The 14,260-nt window shown below is 45.3% G+C and overlaps 1 protein-coding gene across 1 annotated transcript in view; it reads left to right on the forward strand.

The window, feature by feature from the left end:
- The first annotated feature begins 5,167 nt into the window (after window positions 1-5,167).
- Window positions 5,168-14,260, forward strand: part of G3bp1 (G3BP stress granule assembly factor 1) — a 30,432-nt gene continuing 21,339 nt past the window's right edge. Inside the window, exon 1 of the mRNA XM_032911990.1 lies at window positions 5,168-5,273. The gene's annotated coding sequence lies outside the window, so the exon portion shown is untranslated. The remainder of the gene's footprint in view (window positions 5,274-14,260) is intronic.

Below are 14,260 nucleotides of genomic sequence, written 5' to 3' on the forward strand. Positions count from 1 at the left end.
GCAAGAGCCACGGAGCCAGTGCTGAGCATCGATGGCTCGAGACTTATTCTGGGGGAAGGGAAGCCATCTTTATTTCACCTCCTGCGGTCAGACTTCCTTTACCTGCCCCTGACATGCCTCACGGAGAGTCCTCGCCTAATGGATGTAATGGCTTGCTTCTGGCCTTAATACCTTAGTGTTGTGATGACACCACACACAGTTCCCTAAAATTCAAAATAGGACAAATTTGAATGTGAGAAATTGTCATTTAAAGTTTTGCTAGATTCATTTAGACTGCCTCCCAGAAAAAGGGAAAAGGTTATTCTGTCTGTCTGTCTGTCTGTCTATCTATCTATCTATCTATCTTCCCATAGGGTTTCTCTGAATAGCTCTGGCTATCCTGGAACTCAGTCTTTAGACTAGTCTGCCCTGGGACTCAGAGATCTGCCTACCTCTGCCTCCTGAGTGCTGGGAATAAGGCATTTACCACCACCTGAAAGGTTTTAATTTTAAATTTAAAAAATTAGATATTCTTCTTCTCTCTTTTCTCCCTTTTGTCTCCGTCACCTGCTTTGTCCCTTTCCCCCACAATAAACCTTTCTTGTGTGGAAAAAATTAAATTTTATCGTTACGTATTTCGCATGTCTGAGTTTGCACATTGGCTTACCGTGGCATGTATTTGGAGGTCAGAGAACGGCTTGTATGAGTGGCTTCTTAGTTTTGCGTGCCTGGAATCATTAGACTGTGGAAAGAGCTCTTGTTGCCCTGGTTTATTTTACTATTTTTTTCTTTTCTTTCATTTAATTAGTTAATTAATTTTTGAGACAAAGTCTTACCAGGTACCCTCAAGATGGACTCAAACTAGGGGGCTGGAGAGATGGCTCAGTGGTTAAGAGCACCGACTGCTCTTCCAGAGGTCGTGAGTTCAATTCCCAGCAACCACATGGTGGCTCACAACCATCCGTAATGGGATCCGATGCCCTCTTCTGCTGTGTCTGAAGACAGCTACAGTGTACTCACATAAATGAATAAATAAATCTTAAAAAGAAGATGGACTCAAACTCCTAATCCCAGGCCCAACGTGAAGACACACATCTTTAATCATCATGGAGGAGGCAGAGGCAGGCAGATCTCTATGAATTCAACACCAGTGTGGTCTATATATCAGATTCCAAGCCGGCCAAGGCTACATGGTGAGATCTCGTCCCAAAACAACAAAAAGATCTTTATATTATGGGCCCAGGTGACAGCAACAACCTGAGTTCCATCCATGCCCCTCATGGTAGGATGAGAGAACAGTTGCTTACTGTCTTGCTGTCCTCTGACCCCAACAGGCCAGCCCATGACATGTGTGCACCCCCAAGCTGAGCACAGTGACTCCCACCCGTCATCCTAGCAGTCGGAAGGTGGAGACGGGAGAATCAGAAGTTAAAGGCCAGACTGTCTGACCCTGGCTCAAATAAAACAACGAAAAATTAGAACAGAATAAACAAACAAAGAAACAAAACCCACAGCGGCAAAAGGTACAGAATGAAAACTAAACCTGTCTTCTCCACTAGGACAAAGTACATCCCACTCTTGGTAATCATTAACTGTTTCTTGTGACTCAGAGTCTGTCTCGCCAGTGCAAGCCCAGTGAGAAGACACACACAGGTGGGCCTGCACAGCCCAGGCTCCTCCGTGTCCCATGGAAGCTTCTGCTGCATTGCTTTGCTTTATGCTGGGCATGAAGTACCAATTCTCCCTTCCTCTTTGCTCGCTGTCTTTTGAACAGCTCTATACTGATACCTGTAGGCTCATCTTCTGGATGGTTTGGTGACTGTCCCTTAGAATTGTGAAGATTGTGTTATTGTGTCTGTTAGTGTTATTAGGTCTGACTCTTCTATGTAGCGGGATGCTTTCTTTTTCTTTTCTCTTTTTTGGATGCAGTTTTCCTACATAGTAGCCTTCTTTTTTAAAAAAATATTTTGGCCTCTCTCTCTCTCTCTCTCTCTCTCCTAAATGTTTATTTATTTTATGTGTACACTGTAGCTGTCTTCATGTACACCAGAAGAGGGCACTGGATCCCATTACAGATGGTTGTGAGCCACCATGTGGTTGCTGGGAATTGAACTCAGGACCTCTGGAAGAGCAATCAGCCCTCTTAACCACTTAGCCATCTCTGCAGCCCCATAGTAGCCTTCTTAAAGTGGTAATCCTGCCTCCACCTCTGGGAGTGGTGGTATCCAGATGTGCAACCAGATACCTACCTGGCTTGGACTTCTGTCACAAAGGGTGCTGCCCTGAATGTTACTGTAGTAAGTAAACCTTTGTTTACAGAGTTTTATGAAATCTATAGAAGACAGCCCCCACCCCCAACCCCACCCTGAGTCCTAACTCCAGTTCCAGGTCTGGAAGACCTCAGGGCCTGTGTGCAATCCTTGGCTTTGCAAAATCTTTTCACTCTCACGGAGAAGCCTCTTTGTGTAGTAGCTGGTGATGAGCACACAGACTCATGATTTGATCAACGTGATAGAGTAAGAGACTGTGGAGTGCCTAGCCCTAAGTGGGATGCCAGTCTCACCTACTTACCCTGAGGGTCAAGGCTCTTTGTAGAATAGAAAGACTGTAAGGGGCAGAGACAGTGGATGATTCAGGACACAACAGGGCATCTGTCCATATGAACCTACAGTGACAGTGACAGCATGCACACAAGACCTGGGGAAAGTCACGCCAGAAAATGCTCCAGCACAAAGTTTCACCCTTAGCTCTGGAGCTATTGGCCACTGGTCACTCGGAGAGGGAAAGTCAGTTTCCCTCAGGTGGATGTCACCAGAGAGGCTCCTGTGGTCCTATGCCCATGCACATAAGGGCAGCACTAAGTGGACCCAGTGGAAACCCCCATAAAATCGGAGGGAGAGGGAATAGGGTGGTCTTGATAGAAACACTTCACATGCATGTATACAATTCCCAAACAACAAAAAGATATGTATCTTTATGGATTTCTCCCCTTATAAATACATCTTTAAAACATTTTTTTTTAAAGCTAGTTTTGGTGGTGCATGATGATTTAATCCCAGCAGAGGCAGAATGAGGAGGATTTTTATGAGTTCCAGGCCAGATGGGACAAATAATATGGAGAGAGAGAGAGAGAGAGAGAGAGAGAGAGAGAGAGAGAGAGAGAGAGAGAGAGGCAAATCTGCCAGGAACACTGGAATTGTAGTAATGAGAATCCTTGTGACAATTTGTCAAAGTTCTCTGAATTAGGTATTTCATTTTTCTTTTTTTTCCTGCAAAACCTGAGATGAATCTCAAATTTCCTGGTTTACCCTTTTAAAAAAAACCTCTCAGATGGATGTGGGGCCGCATCTCTTTAATTCCAGCAGTCAAGAGGCAGTGGCAGAGGCAGGGGGAATCTCTATGAGTTAGAGGCCAGTCTGGTCTGCACAGTGAGTACCAGAATAGCCAGGGCTATCTTAATAAACAAACAAAGCCTCTACAGTTCCAAATTAAAGTCCAAATTCCTTGGTTAGGCTAGCGATCCTACCAAGTGATCCTAGAAGGCTGTGTAGGAATGTTAGCCCGGCTTCAGGGCTTGGTGCTTGAAGCCCTAGAAGTGGTTCCCACTGTTAACAGGCACTCTTGACACCTCTGGTTGCTTCAGGGCAGAAGACACAGGGGTGCTGGAGCACTACTGACTTTTCCCTTGTCTCCTTGCTTCCAGAGTTCTAGGTTCCCTGGCTGCCTTTTCCTTCCAGCCTGGGCTGGGCTGGCTGAGTCTTTGCACGAGGGTACTGTCCACATATTCCCTTTTGGAAACTCTCTGTAACACTTTAACGCCTGTATTTCCGTTATTTAGGAAGTTGGGATGGAGGACGGCGAGTTCGAGATCAGCCTAGGCTACATGGTAAATCCAGGTCAGCATAGGTTACAAGGGGGAGCCCTTGGCTCAAAAAGCCCTAAAACAAATTAATGTGAGTTTGGCTTGCTTTCATGTCACTTAGGATGGCTTCAGACTTGCTATATAGCTCAGGATGGCCTGAAATTCTCCCCGCCTCCAGGGGACACAGACTAGTTTGTGTTTAGCATTTGGACCACAGCACTTTTAATATAAAATGCTCATGGTGGCTAGAAGGCTCACAGAACCCCCAAGTTGGGGACAGCAGCAGACTGAGATGCTACTTGGACCCTGGCTTATGCGGGAACCAGGAGTGTTTGCCTAGGAGTTGGGTAAATTCTCATTTCAATTTGAAAAGCATGTGACAATGGCTGGAGGTAACGCACCCTATAGCGCACGCAAGCCAGAGGGTGATCAAAGTGGGGATCTTGTCTCTGCAATCGCAACAAGGGAAAACCTTCTGAAAAAGTCCATGGGCCACCCAGGCATGCAAGCTTGGAAGCCACCGGAGGACAAGCGCATCTCCAAACGCCAGCGAGGCTACGCTCTGGGGGTCCCATGACCAAACCAATTTCGCTGTCCTCTGCATTCGTGCTGAGTAATGCTAAGGGTCAGCAGAGCGTGCTCTTCTGAAATGTATGCAGAAAAAGTTTTGATGTGAAGGAAAAAAAAAAAAAAACCAAACCAAAACCAGGAAATTCTGTCACTTAGATCTTGGGTACCAAAGTCGCCAGGGAAGGCGGGAGTGGGGGTCCTCGAGGACAGGATTCGACCTAAGAGGAAGAGAAAGGAAAGGGAACGGAAAACGTAGCTAGCACATCCTCTAACCGCCCCAGAGGGCACGGCGGCCCTGGGGCGGCCTTTGGAGAGGTCCATCCCTCCCTGTCAATCAGCTCCATCCGGTGTTGCGATTGGCTGGGGGCTTCCTTGCTCCCCCGCGCCTACCTCCCAGTTGCATGGGGTTTACTTCCCCAAAGTACACGGGCCCCACCTTGTGGATCAACCGCTCCTGCCTGGACAGTGGGTTTCCGCCCAGAAAAAGAAATGTAAGCCAATGAGAACGGATGCATGCAACTATTGGCTTGTCTTAGTGTCGCTCTCAGTGCATCCCGCCCTCATTTTTATAACCCACCCAAGTATTGGTGAGATTTCGTGTCCATCTGGGCTCTGGCTCCTTCAGTTATAGGCAGATGCGGCAGCCACTCAGGAGCCCGGCCCTTGGACGGAGACGCTGTCCAATCGCAGCCAAGGGGCGCAGCAGCGAGGCGGCCATTGGTCCTTACACACGGCCCGGAGCAGCATGTTCGGCTGAGCGCGACTATATAGTGGGCGGCGGGCACGCGTGCCGCGGCATCGCGCGAGGGACGCCGCCACCTCCTCCCACGCAGCAGCCCTGTCCTCCCGCTCAGCCGCACAGGTACATGGGCCCGCGGGTGGGGCTGATCGGATGCGGGCCGGGCGTGAGCCGAGCTGCGGCCGCGAGCGGAGCGCCCCGGGAGGCCGCGCGGCGCGTCCCCACCCCCACCAACGGCCGGCGCGGCCTCCTGCCTGCGCCTTGGGCCCCGCGCGTGGTCCGCCGCGCCAACGGCGGGCGTCACGCGTCTGGCCGGCCCTGCGTGCTCCACGCGCATTCCCTGGCGCGCGCCGACTCTCCGGGATGATGTAGCTGGGCCTGGACCCTAAGGAAGCCTTCGGATATGGATATGGGGATGGGGGTTGGGGGAGCCCAAGCTGAGAGCGTGATCGCGCCTCCCAGGGCTGCAGAGCGGAGGCGCGCGACCCCGGGATCAAGGGCTCAGTGGTGCAGAGATAGCCACGCCAAGACGTGATCTCTCCAAACTCCACTGTGTTTTCCCTTGCACTATGCCGAGAGTTCCCTTTTTTCCCGCCCTTCCTGGTCACCTGGGTGCGATCAGGTAGGTACAGTGAACTGGAGAACGAGGTGGTACCGAGGCCCTCAGTAGGGAAAGGACAGGCATCTATCTGTGCAGGCAACGTGGCTATGGCACATTATTGGCCACTGAGCTCTTGAACCTGGGCTGGGGTGCAAACTTCAGCATGAGAAGACCGGTGGTGGCATCTGTGCGAACCAGTGGGGGACTCCAGAGAAGGGAGATTACAAGTAGGGTTTTGAATGACAAAGGAGGACTTGGCTTTCTACGCACTTACGAGGATAGATAGATGCACCTCCAAGTTAGCTTCTGGGAAAAATAGAGAGGAAAATACAGCCAATGTAATGTAATTGAGTGTGCCTCTCAGCAGGTCCAAAACGCACCTCGAGGTAATGGGAAATTCCCGCCAGCAGGAAGTCAAACTCTGACATTAGATCTTGACTTTCTAGTCTCCTTTTTAATTTCGAATGCTTTAGTTTTGAATCGGAACAAACTTAGATTAAAAACCTTTGAGAAGATTATAAGTCCAAGGAAACGAAGAGTTTAAATTCTCGCCGGAGTTCAGGTAAAAGTTTGAAATTGGATAGGACGAGCGAGCTCCAGCTCAGAGGTGGAGCACTTGGCATGGAATACAGGAAGCCCCAGGTTCAGTCACAAAAATAAGTCACATCTGAAATTGCTGGGGAGAGGATGGTGTCCAGTGTCCAATTATTCACTGGGCCACAGTCACTGATTGGGTTTGTTGGTAAGCACAGCAGACAGGTCTCCTACCAAACCATCTATGATCAACTTATTTTAAAAAAATTCTTAGTATGGAGCCCTTACTGGCCTGGAACTCAGGAGGATCTCAGAATCCCCTCAGTGCTGGAGTTAAGGTGCATCCCACCAAGTCCAGCTAAGTAATTTATTTTAGTACTTATTTGGTTGGATTTCTAGAGTTTGCAAAGCTATTTTCAAGGATTTGTGGTTAACCTATCTTTCTATGTGCTAAGGATCACCTCTACCCCCAGACTAGAAAGCACGTTAGATGGCAGATATTTCCAACCGAAACAAGACTACAAGATTACAAAAGTTTTAGGACTGGCTCTCAAGGTGCACATCCTTGCAAAAGGTTAAAAATCAAGGAAGTTTAAAGTTGTGCATCTGTTTTCCAAGTAAATACAAAGTGGCAAAAAAGGACCAAACGCTGTGGGGCTGCTGGGTTGCAGCTGAACATAACCAGCTTGCTTCTGAGTATAACATTGTTTCCTTGGAACTAACTGTTCTACTAAACCTGCAGGAGGGGTAGGCCGGTGTTAGCCATTTGCCCCCTTTTAAAATAACCTGCGAAGTTTGAGTCAAGGTAGTTTTACTAACTGCTTGAGGACAAATATATCAAGGTGAAATGCTCTAATTGAAGAGAATGGTTGTTAATCTCATCCCCACTTGTTCAAAAGACCTGTGCTCTTGGCTTCTCAGGCAGGTGGCTAGTAGTTTAAGAATAGGAAATTGACTCCCTAGCTCAGAGTCAGAAAGCAGTGAATTGAAGCACAGTGACAGAAGCCTTGGCCGCTCCCTTCCAAGCTGGTCAGAGGTTACTGCTGGTGGAGGTCAGTCTTTTGAGCTATGATTCTAGCTGAGCACAGGTACCACACTGGGCAGTTTGTTTTAACTCACATTCTGGTTTTCAGTTCTCCGCTGTCAGTCCCAGTGCCTGAGCATTAGATTTTGGAAATGTATGTTCTTGACCTGCTTGAAAGCAGTTTTTTTTTTTTTAAATTGTCATTTATATAATGGATTTCCCTGTATCTCTGGATTACATGGAAAGCATAAGGCATAGGTTGACTTCAGGGTTTTTAAGTATGTTTACAATTGCATATCCCCTTCCCCCCTTTTGGAGATAGGATTTTTCTGTGGAACCCTGGCTGCTCTGGAACTCACTCTGTAGATTAGGCTGGCTTTGATCGCAGAAATCTGCCTGTCTCTGCCACCTGAGTACTGTGCCACCAACACCTGGCTATCTATCTATATTTTAACTTTATATTATTTATTTAATGTACATGAGTACACTAGCTGTCTTCAGACACAGCAGAAGAGGTCATCAGATCCCATTACAGATGGTTGTGAGCCACCACGTGGCTGCGGAGAATTGAACTCAGGACCTCTGAAGAGCAGTCAGTGCTCTTAACCACTGAGCCATCTCTCTAGCTCTGCATATGAATTAGTCCAAAGCTAACAGGTTTAATAGAAAACTGAGAATTTGTAACCCAATCCAAGTTTTTTTTTTTAATTTTTTATTTATTTTTGTCAATGTTATAAAACTGCCTGGTTACTTTTTTTAAAGTTACAGTGCTGAGCTAGAGTTGTATGCTATAGAGTTTACATTACCTTGCTGACTTACAGAGGGGGTAACTGGCTGGGTGTGATGGTGCACATCTTTAATTCCAGCACTCTGAGGCAGAGGCAGAAGGATCTCTTGAGTTGCAGGCGCTAGCCTTGTCTGTATAGTAAGTTACAGGCCAGCCAGAGCTACACAGTAAGACCCTGTCTCAAAAGAAAGAAATAATATCCCTTTTCCTCTGTAGTTGTTACAGTTAGTGGGGGGAACCTTTGCCCAAGCTCAGGAGAACCTTCGTCCAACCTCAGGAGTTAAATTTAGATTTAGCAGCTGTCACCCCTCTTGTAGCTGGTGACTAGTGGCTGTTAGCTAGAAGTATTTACTATTCTCTGTTTAGTTTTTCTTTCTTTCTTTTTTTTTTATGTGCAACTTTATTTGGGAAAGCTGAGCTGCTAGCCAGGTGAAAGGGTATAGGTCTAGGAGTACTTGTAATGCATGGTTTGCATTACACAGTGGGAAGAAAGCTGCAGCCCTGGAAGGAAGCCTTTGCAGTGCTGTTCTTCAGTGTGTCTAGGTGTAGTTTCGGCTGCTCACTAAGGGGTTACTTTGCTGTGACAGACTGAAACCAGGACCCAATATGGACTCAACCCACAATCCTAGGGAGTTCTAGTGTTTTTAAAATGGTCTCAGGGTTATCTTGGGCTATATATGGAGTTGAGGCCAGCCTGAGTTATGTGAGACTTCATCTTACAAAGAAAACCCTGGCATGTCCACCTGTGCACGGTGGGATCTCAGGAGCTGGAGTTACTACTGGGAGTTAAGTGTAAGGTGCCTTTCCCTCTCAGTCTTTCTCTTTTGTGGTGTTTGGAATCAAACCAGAACCAGGACGCTGTGCACTCTGGGCTGATGCTCTGCCCTTGAGTTACATCCCTACACTTTGGGGTGTTGCTGTCCAGCACAGGCTGCCTGGGCTCCTGAGGTTGGGATTAAGGTGTGGGCTGCCACACCTGGGTTAAGGTAGTTTTTCTGCTAACTTTGGAATGGGCAGGGGCTACTCTGGGAGAAAAAAGTTGTCCAGCTTACTGATATTTGTAATTTTTCTTCCCAGAAGAGTTAGTATTTGATATAGTTTTAGATTTATGGAAGACTTGTAACACAGATCTGCTTACCTCATCCTATGTAGTCCATGTGTATTTATCAAAACAAATTGGTAAACCCTGTTGACATAGGCTTTATTTTGGTTTCCTCTGGTGCTTCTGCAAACATGCTTTCTGTTTCAGGATCCACTCCAAAGTCTTCTTGTCTCCTTAGTCTCTCATCTTGAGTTTCTGGTCTCTGTCCTTCATGACCTTGACACTTAGGATCTCATTCAGGTTTGTCTTATGACTGGATTGCATTTATGGTTCTGTGGGAGGACCACAGAGGTCTGCACCACAATCTCCTATGCATCCATGGCACTGCTGGGGAGCGTGAAGTGGCAGTGTTTAAGTCCAACCATACCCAAGGGAGGGGAAATGAGACTAGCAGTGTTTAAGTCCAACCATACCCAAGGGAGGGGAAATGAGACTAGCAGTGTTTAAGTCCAACCATACCCAAGGGAGGGGAAATAAGACTATCTCCTTTAGGAGGGAGAATCTGAGTTTGTAGGCATGTATATTAAAGTTGCTAACATTTATGAGAAACTCTGACCATGTAGACTAGGCTATTCTTGAACTCAGAGATCTATTCGCCTCTGCCTTAATTCTAGAATTAAAGGCAAAGGCTTATGTAACCATGTTATTTATGGATCTATTTTGAGGTAGGGTCTCTTATAACCTAGTCTGACTTCTACTGCTTGGTTCTTCTGCCTCTACCTCCAGGTGACACATTCCTGATTTAGAAGACTGTTTTGAACCTATGATCTTTTAAAAAAGAACTTATTTATTTATATGAACACTGTACCTGTCTTCAGACACAATCAAAGAGGGCATTGGATCCCATTACAAATGGTTGTCAGCCACCAGGTAGTTGCTGGGGATTGAACTAAGGACCTCTGGAAGAGCAGCCAATGCTCTTCACTGCTGAGCCATCTCTCCAGGCACCCCCCCCCCACCTCCATGATTTTTTGTAATAGTCTGATTTTCCTAAAGCTTTCCTACTTAATTTTAGAATTTATATTTCTTTAGCTACTACTTTTTTTTTTGTTTGTTTTGAGACAGGATTTCTCTTGTCTCCTAGGCTAGCCTTGAACTTGATCTGCCTCAATCTCCAGAAATGCTGGGATTCCAGTAGACCCAGTACCCCTTGATAATTCAGTGATTTGATTTTTATCATTGGGACCTTATGGTATTAATTTCTGTTCTTTGAGTTATGCCCAGTATTAACCAATTTTTAATGATTTGTATGTTAATGTTTTGTTAGTATAATCACTCTGTCCCCTTCTCCTTTCCTCTTTGTGGTACTGGGCAGTAAACCTAGGGTCTTGGACATGATAGGCCAGCACTGTGCACCTTGTTCTTAGGCCTCTCTACCTTTTATTTGAGCTTCTTGCCCTGGATGGTCTTCAACTCTGGAGCTGAGGCAGGCTTTGAACTTGTAGTCTTCCAAGCAACTGGACTCGTGTTCCCTGAGGCTTGGCTGCTTCTTTGTTGTTACTTAAGTATTTTCTTTCTTGCATTAATTAATGGGGTGTTTTGCCTGGCCTAACTTAAAATTAGCCTTTCACCAGAGAGAATTTTGGAAGGATTGTGGCAGGTAGTGAGTCCAAAGGATTTAGGTGACTGGTGGACACATTGTCTCATCTAGTATTGGTGCTGTACTTGCCTCTGAAGAGATTGACAACAAAGTTACAAGCAACAAAGTAACTCTGGTCCTGGAGAGACATTGTTTCAGTTCCCAGAGTCTTATTTCAAACATTAAAATACAATGTATTAACCTTCAAACACAGATAACTAATTTATATTCTCAGTGTCGAGTGGTTTTTGTTTTTTGGTGCTCTTGATACATTTGTAAAATAGTTAAAATGACACTTTGTCACAACTCAGAGAATAATTAATACTTTGCATTGCTTTTAAAAATTTCCTTTCTGAGAAGAACAGACTCCAGCAAGTTCAGTTCTGATGTCCATGTGCATGGGTGCTTATGTGTGTACATGCATGCATAGTAAATAAATATTAAAAGATTATAAACCTGACTTAGTGGTGTACACCTTTATTCCTAGCAGTCAGGAGACAGGCAGGTAGATACCTCAATTTTACACCAGCCTGCTCTATGTGGTAAATTGCAGCCAGGTCTACAGGGTGAGATCTTTAAAAAAAAAAAAAAAAGTCAGGGTTGGGGGTGCGTAAAGACTAATTTTCCCATGTAGATATCCACTCCCTTCTGACTTTTCATGTCTTTTCAGGTTATTTTATTAGTGTAGGGGAAGTTTAAGGATGGCTTTATCAGGATCTGATGGGAAAGGTAATACATACATTTAAAGGGGTGGTCTGATGTTTTTGCTCATGTAGTTATCACCACAATCAAGATAGTGAACTGTTTACCCCCACAAAAGTATTCCCAGTACCCCAGTCTTCCCTCCTAGGTAAGGAAGCTGAGCCAGCAGGTTCAAGTTTAGCCTAGGTAATTTAGTGAGATCCTGGCCAGAGGGAAAAAACGCCTGCCTTGAATTCACTAAGTTCAAACCAAGCACTGGGGAAAAAAAGAATCCTTGGTTAAGGATTCTTCTGTTGGGTAGTTTGTCTTTGGAAGATGGCTTCTGTTTGCTGATTTGGTTTGATCTATTTCAAGATTAAGGGGTAGGTGAACTTATGCATACCCACTATGAGCTATCCCGTGCTGTTGGGATCTGAGTGAGTAGTAAGTGTTCTTGATCACAGAACCGCCTCCCAACATGCCCCTTGAGTTTGAATTGTATTACTTTTTTAAAAATTGTTTTTAAATTTTTTATCTATATAAGTACACTGTAACTGTCTTCAGACACAGCAGAAGAGGGCATCAGATCCCATTACAGATGGTTGTGAGCCACCATGTGGTTGCTGGGAATTGAACTCAGGACCTCTGGAAGAGCAGTCAGTGCTCTTAACTGTTGAGCCATCTCTCCAGCCCTGTATTACCCTTTCTTAAAGAATGAGGTATGCTTACTTGTGTTTGTACTATCCTTTGGGATTAGTCATAAGTATGTGGGTGTGTTTTTTGTAATGTGGGGAATTGAACGCAGGGCCTTGTTCATGCTAGTTAGACACTCTGCTGCTGAGCCAGAACAGAACAGTGTCCTGATAAGTCACTTCCAAGGACCCCTTTGTCTATTTCATAGCTAGCCTGTTAAGAGCTCATTTGCATTTGTGTTTATTAAGACTACCTATCTGCCTTTACTTTGTAGGTATTGAAAATGCATTGAGACATTTTCCTCACTACTATGCTTTTTAAAACAGTTGACCTGTTTTATTAAAATTGCTTTTTAGATCTCTGTCTGTGTGGTTTCAGATTCATTGTGTAGCTTGGGCTGGATTTCACTCAGAACTGGGATTACAATTGTGACTGTCTACACCTGGATTTCTGTGCTGACTCCTGATTACTATACAGAGTATGACTCTTAGATGGGTAAACCAGGTCTTATACCCCATTCATTATGTGGTGCAGTCAGTGTTGGTTTTCAGTCTTGGGAGTGATGCCTTTAAGGGCTTTATTTTTCTTTAGTTTTCAGTCCTTTAAATGTGCATGTGGTCACCTCACAGATTCCTGCAGTATAAGCAAGAGCTCAGCCAGTTTCTCCTGAGGTTACCAGTCTTACATTTTACAGACAAGGCAGCAGTTAGATCTCTTGTCTTATGGGAGAGAGCTGTAGGTTATTCTTTCCAGGCTGTCCTCTAGTCCAGCGCCCACCCTTGCTCTTGTTCCTGATTGCCTGAGAAGAGATAGTTTTAAATGTTTTGTTTGTTGTCTGTGTGGTACTTCCTGGGAATTGTTAGTTTTGCTTTGATTATGTGCCCTGTTTGCATTCTAGGCAAGTGCTCTGAAAAAATCCCGAGCTGGGCTTTTTTCTTTTTTCTTTCTTTTTTTTTTCTTTTTTTTTGTAATTTTCGGTCTTTGGTGCTGGGAACTGAGCACAGGTCCTCGTTCATGCCAAGCATGTTCCTCAGTGCTGTCCACTGTGGATAGTAACTTCTTAATATTCTATTGCTTGAAACTTAGAACTGTCACTTAAAGTGAGCTGTTGACATGCTAGTTTTTGTTCTGTTGGAAAGAGTAAGCAGAACTGTTGAAACTTTGGCAGTGGTGTGGTTGGCTTTCATTGGTCCCCAAGTGTCAGCAACTGGAGTGGACAGGGCTGGTTGTCTAGACTTAAGGGGAGACTCTTACTTGGCATTGTCCATTTCATAGCAAAGACGCTATGAGATTGAGCAACCTGAGGTCAAGTGAGAAGTTTTGAAAATTTATGTAGAAGTTTGCAAGCCAGTCAGTCCAGCCAATAAGAAATATAGGGGTAGGAGTGTGTGTGTGTGTGTGTGTCTGTGTGTCTGTGTGTGTGTCTGTGTGTGTGTCTGTGGCTGACTCCAGGTCAGGTAGGTGAGCACTCTACTGTCTCCCACCCCTGCAGTCCTGTGTGTTATTTTTTCATGCAGAATATTTTGATTAGTTTCCCCTCCCCCAACCCCTCCCAGATCTTCTTTTCCCACACATTCACATTCACACCCCTTCTTTTTCTTCCATTAGAGTGCAAACAGGCATCTAATAGTAGTAAAGTAGAATAAGGTAAAGTAAAAACAAAACACCAGAATAGGACAGCAATCAAACTGGAAAAAAAGCAGCGAAACACAGGTACTGAGACACACACACACACACACACACCACAAAAACAGAATTGGAGACCATCATATATAAACAAAATATCTGTGGACGGCTTTAAAAAAAATTGCCCAAAGCATTGTGAAACAAACCAACACAAAACACCCTCCGAAAATCCCACTGAGTTCATTTGTGCTGGCCACCGACTGCTGGGCATGGTTAAGTGAGGCTCTGTTAGAGAAGACATATTTCCTTTGTGAGTGGTTATCTTATTGAGAGAGCTTCTGGGTTAGGGATGGGGCTTGTGTCCTCTTCCTCTCTTAACACTGGGACTCCATCTGACCCTGTGTAGGCTGCCACAGTCTCTGGTTCGTATGTGTCAGCTTTGTTGTGTCTAGAAGCCCTTGTTTCCTTGGTGTCTCCTGTCTC

This window comes from Rattus rattus, chromosome 9 (genome assembly GCF_011064425.1).
Source record: "Rattus rattus isolate New Zealand chromosome 9, Rrattus_CSIRO_v1, whole genome shotgun sequence".
Taxonomy (NCBI): domain Eukaryota; kingdom Metazoa; phylum Chordata; class Mammalia; order Rodentia; family Muridae; genus Rattus; species Rattus rattus.